This window comes from Phyllostomus hastatus, unplaced genomic scaffold (genome assembly GCF_019186645.2).
Source record: "Phyllostomus hastatus isolate PE091 unplaced genomic scaffold, TTU_PhHast_1.1 phas_contig_37, whole genome shotgun sequence".
Classification (NCBI taxonomy): Eukaryota; Metazoa; Chordata; class Mammalia; order Chiroptera; family Phyllostomidae; genus Phyllostomus; species Phyllostomus hastatus.
Genome location: NW_025333867.1, coordinates 4,908,090 through 4,918,003, shown reverse-complemented (window position 1 = coordinate 4,918,003; position 9,914 = coordinate 4,908,090).

Genomic DNA, 9,914 nt, shown 5'->3' with positions numbered 1-9,914 from the left:
TTCTCATGAACTTTTTATGGTTTTCTCTATTTTTGATTATGTCATCTAGAAATAGAAATATTTTTACTTGTTCCTTTTCAATCTGGATATCTTGTATTTCTTTTTCTTGCTACATTCCCCTGATTAGAATTTCCAATATAGTGTTGAATAGAAGCAGTAAAAGTGAACATCCTTATTTTGTCCCTGATGTAAATGAGAAATCTTCTAAGTCTTTGGCTATTAAATATGATGTTAGCTGTGGGGTTTTTTGTGGATGCATTTTATCCTGTTGTAAAAAGATAGATAATACAATATATTATTTTGATTGGTTTTCATACATTGAGCCAATCTAGTATAAATTCCATTTTGTTGTGGTATATAATCCTTTTTTGTATGCTTGTATTTTATTGAGGACTTGTCTGAGCTTGTTTTAAGTACATCAAGGCTGTGTTTGGTGTCTAAGTCACTGTGACCAAAGACTTGGTTATCATCCTGACCCTGACACTTAAATATTGTGAAACCTTTGATCTCATTTTTTCTGAGCCTCACTTTCTGCATGTCTAAAGTGGGAGCAATAACAGTACATGTAGCACAGAGATATTTTAAGAAAAAACAAATTAAGTTTCCAAAGAATTTAAATACGGTCCAGAGTATGATTACTAATAAATACCACATTATTACTCTTTTTCTACCTAAAAGCCTGTAGAATTTGATTTTAATGTAGTTATGTAATGTTTTTTCCTAGTCTGTTGACAAACGTGGCTCCTTATACTGATTTTCAACATAACATTGCAAATACTTTTAATTTGCATACACCTGCTTTCCTTCAGCTAAATAAAGTTATTGTTTATTATGTTCCTCTAATTTTTCTTTATTGCATTTGTGCCATTCTCAACATTCAAAAATTGAAATGTTGCTTTCACTTCTGTGCCTTCTATAGCTATCACATAATCTCTCCGTTTTACCTTTGTTTTTACCTCTGCTTTCTGAGAAAGGTCCTATATGTATTCAATTATCTGCTTTGTTTTTGTATATCTACAATATCATTGCAGTGCCTGACAGCCTCTAATGTTATTTTTGAACTGTTCTTATATATTTAGTTTTGTTGTAACTCTGTATTAGGTTTCTCATTACCTTTTTATTGCATTTTATTCTCATCTTAGTCTCATTTCTTTCAATTTCTGATTCTTCCTCAGTAAAACCTTTACTGTAAAATACTTTCATTTGCTTAGTCCCATGTTATTTTCTCAACAAAATTAAAGTATAAGAAATAATTATTTGCATTTTACTAATGAGACATTAAGTAATTGAAGTTGGTCACTGATCTAAGGCATGAAAGAATCTAAGTCTTTTCAACTTTTAAATAGTTTTTTTCCACTTGGGCTTTCCAGATTTTGGACTCTTTTAAAGGCTTTCTTGGAGTCCCAGCAAAATAATATTTGGTGTAATTAAACTGTTTGGGGAATAACTAAAATACTATTTGATTGGCCATAAGGTTCATCCAGTGTTTCTGTAAAATGGCCCTAGTAGTGTTTAATTGTCTTTAACTTCACTCAGGACAATTTTGTTAGATTATATTATGACAGCTGTCATATCAGCATGCATTTATCAAAAATGTATCAAAATTGGTGAATTTTTGCGTAGCCATTTAATATTGAAGATAGACAAAAATCTGCAACATTTTCAGCATATTATGCTTTATTATTTCAAGAAAGGTAAAAACACAACTGAAATGCATAAAAAAATTTGTGCAGTGTGTGGAGAAGGTGCTGTGACTGATCTAATGTGACAAAAGTGGTTTGCAAAGTTTTGTGCTAGAGGTTTCTCACTAGACAATGCTCCATGGTCGAGTAGACCAGTTGAAATTGATAGTGATCAAATAGAGACATTAATTGAGAACAATCAATGTTCTACCATGCAGGAGATAGCTGACATACTCAGAATATCCAAATCAATAAAGATATTGGTAAAAATCAAAAATGTGTTATTTTATGGAAGAAAACATACAAACTTTTTGGCCAACTCAATACTTTACTGATAGAACTGAAAGGAGAAATAGAACAATACCTAAAAATAGTTAGATATTTCAATATTCCTTTCAAGGTAATAAAAAAACAGCAAAGATATTAAAAAGTTAATACTGTCAATAAACTTGACATAAGTGACATTTACAGGATATTCCACCTAAAAATTGTTGAATATACATTCTTTCCCAGTATTCTTAGGAAAGTCATCAAGATAGACCATCTTTTAGGTCATAAAACAGGTCACAAATAATGTAAAATTATTAAAATCATACAAAAATTTTTCTTTAGTCATCATAGAATTCAAAATATACAATAATACACAAAAGATATCTAGAAATGTTTGGAAAGTAAAGTACACATTTATAATTAACTCATGAACAAAAGAAGAAATCATACAGGAAAATTTTAACATATTTTGAACTGAACTAGAATAGAAAACACAGTATATCCAAATTTATCTGTTATTTATACCAAAAAAGTCAAAGCATTAAATACATATAAAAAGAGTAAAATCTCAAACCAATAATCTAAGATTCTACTTTTAAAAACTAAACAATAAAAAACAAAAGGAAAAAATTAAACTAAATAATAGAAAAGGAGAAATCAAGAGGGCTATAACTACTGGTTATTTACAACAATAATTAAATATTATGAATGAGTCTATGCTAAAAATTTTACAACTCAAATGCAGTGGAAAATTCCTTCAAAAAGGAAAATACCAAAGTTTCCTCCAGAATAGGTAACATGAATCTTCCCACAACTTGATGAAGATATTGGCTTCACAGAAGTTTCCCTCAAAGAAAATTCCAGGATCAGTTGACTTCACCTGTGAACTCTACCAAATATTTGACCAAAAACATTACCAATTCTACATTACCAAAATCACTTTATAAGACCATTATTAACTTGAAACCAAAAAACCACAGTATAACTGTGTAGCAAAGAATTTACCCTCACCGGTAAGAGAGGTCTGGCCTTTGTCTTCAGCTCCTTGGAGATAAACCTCTAATCCCTTGGAATTCCCTGGTGATAGCAGTAGCTTTGTTACCCTTAGTGTGACACTCAGACCACTCCTGATGCTAATGCCGTGGCTCCTGTTGGGCCTTTCAGACCACAGGTGAAGTCAGGGAGAGCAGCTAGATACATAGTTTACCAAAATGGGCAGTGAACCAATCAATCATACCTCTATATATAATGAAACCCCAATAAAAAGCTCAAATAAGCTTCCCTGGTGGTTAGTAATTCGTGTGAATTGTCAGACACTGATGCTGAGAGGGAAACCTAACCTGAGGGCCATGGAAGCTTCCATGGAACCTGCCCAGACTTTGCCCCATGCATCTCTTCTGTTGGCTGATTAAAGGTCTCCTTTCCCTTTAATAAACTGTACCTGTGACTATACTGGTGTGCCTTTCAGTAAATTCTGTGACTTCTAGAAATCATCAGACCTACAGGTGATTCTGAAAACCCCTTAAACTTGCAGTTGATATCAAAAGCCCTGGAAAGACTTGGCAGTAGAGAAGGGTAGATCCTTGAAATTTGAATTCTGGCAACTCCAAAAATATTCAATATCTCTGAAGAATATATATACACAGAATACCTTCCCATTTGTATGGGTCTTCTTTAACTTATTTTAATAATGTTTTACAGTTTTTAATGTAGAGAGCCTTCACATACTTTCTTAAGTTTTTTCTAGGTATTTTATTCTTTTTGTTGCAATTGCAAATGTAATTTATTTTCCTGAAATTTGTTGTTATTTGTTAATTGCTGTTATACAGGAATACAATGGATTGTTATGTAGTGTGACCAATGTCACCACAATAAAATTTTTAAAAGGAGAAAGGAGAAAAGAAATACACTTGGAAAATTATTTTTAATAGAATATGTATGCAAATGTCTTTAACAAAATTTTAGCAAATCATCTTAAACATAGATAATTATTGATGTTCAATAAAGGAATCAAGGCAATTCAGTGGGGAAAAGAAGTTTTTACAACATAAGGTCCTAGAATGATTAGAAACTATATGTGTAAGTAAATAAACAAACAAAAAGTTTACTTTTTTACCTTTCAAAAGTGAACTAAAATTGCACTATAATATCTAACATAAAAGCTAAAACCATAAAAAGCCTAGAAGAAAATATAGAAAAACACCTTTTTGAACATAAACAAAAGCATTTTAAATGACAAATAGAAAACACAAATCATAAGAAATTGATACATTTAACTCTATCAAAATTTAAATAATTTGCTCTTTTAAAGAAAATATGTCAATAAGTGAAAAGACAAGCTTCAGACTTGGATAAAATATTGACAAACCACAAATATAACAGAGAACTTGTACACACAGAATATTTTTTTTAGAAAATTACAATTCAATAACCAGAAAATGAAAAACACACTTTTAAAATATAGGCAAAAAATATGAACTGAAACTTCACCAAAATAAATATATGGCTGGTAAATAAGTACATAAAAATATTATTAATTAGGGAAATGTAAAAAACAGAATTTAATAGTACTACACATGCTTTCGAATGCATAAAACTTAGTGTGCCAATATCAAGTATTGGTGAGGACATTGAGCATATGAAACTCTCATACCATTGTGGATGCAAAATGGTACAAATACTTTGGAAAGCAGTCTAACACTTTCTTATAAATGTAAACATACATACTAGTTATCAATTTACTGTCTCAATTTCAAATCCATGTTTTAAAACCTGCTCTGCAAACACGGACTGCACTCCTTAATTTTTGTCAGTAGAGGGTACTAGAGAGACACTGCAGTTTCTCTCCTTGGTTCTGGTCTGCTGTTTTGTTTTGTTTTATTTTTTCCTTGTTCTTACTGTACATCCCATTAGCATTACTTGTGTGGGGAAGTATCTATCCAGTGGTTTTTGTCTCAGCAGCATGTCCAGACATAAAATCCTTTAGCCTAGGCCAAAATACTACCTTGCCATGGCCCTCCCGTTGTGGACACCCTGTTACGAAGACCTCATTTTCACAACATCAGTCCTACTTCCTCTGTGCACCTGCCCCACTTCAGCTCACCTGCACCCCAGAATGTTATTTCCTGCTCGCCTAGAAGCTGTGGACCAGCCCTGGCCACAGCATGCAGTGAACTTTACAACCATCCAGCATGCTGCAACATCCCCTTCTCCAACGAAGTTTGACTCCAGTGTTGGGAATAGTCCCCGTTTTCCAACTTTATTATTCTGTGGGTATTCTCCCTCAATCCTTGAGTACCTCTTAGAGCTCCCTTTATATCTATGTAGTTGCTCTCTAATATAGTCTCCTACATAGCTTAGTAATTTGCTATATGTTACTGCCACAGCTTAAATTATTGTGTGGTTTCTTCTCACAATAGGTTCCTGATTAATATAACAGGTAACTGGTTAGCTGTCTTCTAGGTATCTACCCCATGAAAGACATGTGTAATTTTTATTCAGAAGCTTTCAAGATTTTCTTTTTACTTTTGGTTTTCAGCAATTGGACTAGATGTGCTTTACTGATGTTTATCTTGCTAGAGTTTAGAGCTTCTTGAGTCTGTATATTTAAATCTTTTAGCAAATTTGGACATTTTCGGCCATAATATTTTCCAACATATTTTTCTACCACATCCTCTTTTATTCTCTGCTTTCTAAACTCCAATCACATATATTTTAGACATTTTGATATTGTCTCTGTAATAAAGGTCTGGCACATTTTTTAATGGCTAACTGCTAACAGCTTTTAAACCAAGCCCTTTTATCTTTCCCTTCTGCCCTACATATGGAAAAGCTGATTTTAAATTAAAGCCTCTTTAGCAACAGCAGGAGATTCAAACCACTACCCTTTCCTTACTTGCTTTAGACTTTTTCAAATCAGCTTGAGAGGTCTTCCCAGGTCTCCCAAGCAGCCCTGTTCTGTGAGCAATGAACATATTCAGCCTTCTTGATGTGTGTGTATAGAGAATTTATGACCAGGAGGGAAATGATCCTACTCTGTCAGAATTATTAGTAAGAAAAAAACAGGAAATATGTGAGAAAAGCCTTTTAAACATTGACAAAATAAAGAAATAATATAAATTAGCTAGAGCTAAAATACTTAACAATTAAACATAATTTCAGAGAGAGATGATCAAAATGAATGTGTTCTAAAATGTTTATGTTGCTCAAGAGCAGAAAATAATTACTAATTCACTTTAGGTTTTGTTAAGAATTTACATTAAAACAGTTGCATTATGGATCAATAAAATAAACACAGAATCATCTTGAAACAGGTCCAGGAGGGAAAAAAAATGAATGAAAATGAACAAAAGAAATTTATGCAAAAGAAGATAAAGAACTAGAGATACAACAATAGAAACAGCAAGACACAACGGAAAGCAAAAGATGGCTTAACCAAATCCAAATACAGTAATGGCATAAAAATGTAAATGGATGGCACCCTTCAAATCAAAGAAAAAGATAGCCAGGTGGAATTAAAATTCATAATTTTGTATGCTGCTATTAAAAGACATATCTGAAACAAAAGGACACAGAAAACTGGGAAGTCTAATAATAGACTAAATATATATTAAACAAATACTAGTTAAAAGAAAGCTGCTATAACTATATATTCACAAAGCAAAATAGACTATCAAGTTAAACACATTACTAGAGATAAAAGGGTTGGTAAGTATTTGTTTCTTTCAATTCACCATAAGATATAACAAGAATGAACACTGATAACATAACCTGTATATATGTAAAGTTAAAATTGTCAAATCCTCAGTCATAGTGAGAGATCTTTAAGATAACTGTCTATAAAATCAATAACGGTATAGAAGACATAATGCACAGTTAGCAACCTCGAGCTAATGGCTGCAGGGAACTGTACTCCAGTCTGCCAAGGACACATTCTTTACAGGCCATACATGGACCGCCTACGATGCACCAGAATGCTGTGAGCCAGGAGTTGGGCCTCACAGCTAGTTCCCACAAATTGTAAAGAACATGCATCATGCATAGAAAAGTTCTGATGGCAACACAATTATCTTAACATTTGCTGCCAAAGGTAGCTAAGGAAATAACATTTGTCTGAAAATTAAAATGCCCTTCTAAACAATTTATATGTCCAAGAAGAATTCATAATAAAGTTGTAAAATACTTAAGATTGAAAAAAAAAAAGAATTCCACAAATGAAAACAAATAGGATGTAGTTACTAAAACATTAATTAGTGGGAAATTTATGCCATTAAATACCACTACATGAAAAGAACCAAAGAATAAGCCCAAGGAATTTAAAAGGCATGTGATTAATGATACAAAAAACAATAAAAGTTGTTTTTTTGTAAAAACTCACAAACCAACCATTTGCAAGAGCAGTCAAGATAAAAATATAGATTCTTAAATTCTATTGCAAATAAAAGAGGAATGTGACTTCGGAAATTGCAAAGGTGGAACAGATAATAAAATAATATTATGAACAATTTTATGCCAATAAATGTGAAAACTAGGTGAAATAGGTAGATTTGTTAAAATCAACTTACCAAAATTAAAACAAGAAAAACATATATTAATAGTTGTTACCATTAAGAAAAATAATTTGTAATTAAAACTTTTCCCACAAATAAAACACCAGACCTGGTGGGTTTACATGGGCTTCCAACCGTATAGTCATGGAAAAGGCAAATCTAATATGATACAAACACATTCACACCCTCACCCACACACATACAAAAAGAGTTACTGGTTGATTGAAAGTCAGTGTGAAAGAAAACAGCATAAAACTTTTAAAAGGTAATATAAGAAAGTATCTTTATGACCCATAGTGTGAAATATTTCTTAAGCAAGACACAAACAAGTACAATCTACAGAGAAAAATATTGATAAATTCAGCTACACTAAATTTGAAGATGTCTGATGATTAAAAGTTACCGTGGGGTGAAGACATAAGCCCAGGCTAGGAGAAGATGTTTGTAAAACATATAAATGAAAAGATCTTATATTGAGAATATGTAAAGCACTCCAATGAAACAAGAAGGAAAAAAACAGCCCAATATAAAAGATTTTGGCTGGCACTTGAAGAACATTTGTTTGACAATAAGTGTTTAACCTCATTAGTAATCAGAAAAAAATAAATATTTAACCACAATGCAATATTACTTTATACCCATGGATTGAAGAACAATTTCTTTTAAGTTCAGACAACACAGTGTTGGCAAAACAAAGAGCAACAAAAACTCCCACATTCTGGTAACTAGCATATAAATTGGTACAACCACTTTGGAAAACAGTTTGGCTTTACCTAAAAATGTGAGCACATGCCCACCCTCTGATTCAGCAATTCCACTACTTAGGACACACCTGTGAAGAACTCTCGCTTATGCATACCAGAATGTGTGTCCAAGCGTAGTCACAGTGGTGTTGCCGATGATTGCAAATCTTAAAATGGGTACAATATCAGTCAAGTCTATAATGGAAAAACAGTTCGTTATATTCACACAATGGAATATTATACAACAGTAAAACTAAGTTCACCACAGCTATTTATATCAACATAGATATAGCTCAAAAAGATAACATTTAACAAAGTAAACAAGTTACATAAACATATACAATTTGTTTTCACTATACAAATGTCATAAACATCTAAAAATATATTTTCACATAGATAGTATAACTAGAAAGAAAACAAGGAAAGATGAACATGAAAACTTTAATCTTGCTGCTATTAGGAGGAAGGGAGAAGTTGGGAGAAGAATGGAATCAAGGAATATTACAACAAAAAGAATATCAAGGAACTATTTTAATTCTTCACCTGGATAACAGATTCACAATGGCTGTCTTCATTATTACCCTTTACATGGTAAATAATTTTTTGTGTATTTTTTGTGTGCATTGTCAATTTAACAATAAAAAATATTTTGACAAAAAATGTAAGGCTCCAAGAACAGAAAACACATTTTGAGAAAGAAAAAGGAAAAACTCACCTTAATCAGACATTAAAACTTTATAAAATTATAGCATTAAAAAGTGTAAGAGTAGGATAGGGACAGGCAAATAAACCAAAGGAATAGCTTTACCTAGGAATGGAACAGAGCCTAGGAGCAGTCTTGCATTCATGTGGGAATTTGTTGCATGATAAGGCAGCATTACAAGTTCTTCAGAAAGGATTTAATGGTTGGAGATTAGGCAATAAATATACATTAATAATGGTAATTCTTAATCTGATTAACCTCTGTTACATCCTGCAGAGCAGAAGAGGAATGGTCAAGTACCTTGGGGCTGGAATTACGGCCACTTTCTAATCCCTCCTCAAGTACATTAAAAGTAAGGGCCAGGGCAGATTACCTCACATCTCCTTAACTCACCTCTCTCATGGGTGAACTGGGAATAGTACAATGATAGTTAATTTGTCTTACAGTTTTGTTAAGATTAAATATTCAAATAACCCTTTTCAGGGGCTTAAAGGAGTGTGTACTCTTGGTTGAAGCCTCAATAAACGGCTCTTTTCCAAAATTATCTAACTTTAAGTTTCAGAAGTTAAGGAATTAATGTGATAAAGAGGAAAAGACAGTTTTTAAAAATCTTTGTTACTTTTCTATCTCACTCAACAGACTTTGACTTTGAACAGCTTAAAAGTAACAATTAGGGAGGGAATTTCAGGGGAAAAGGGAAAGGATTTGCAAGAACAAGTATAAAGGACACATGGACAAAAACAAAGTGGGGGTGGAAACGAGAAGGAAGTGGGGAGGGCTGGGGGGTGAGCTGGAATGGGAGTAAAAGACAGAAAACTGTACTTGAACAATTAAAATTTAAAAATTAAAATAAAAAATAAAGAAAGTAACAATTATGCCTATTCAACTTCATACATTCAGTACCTAAAACTGAACTTGCCATGTAATGGATACTTAATAAATTAATAAATATAAACATATATATGTA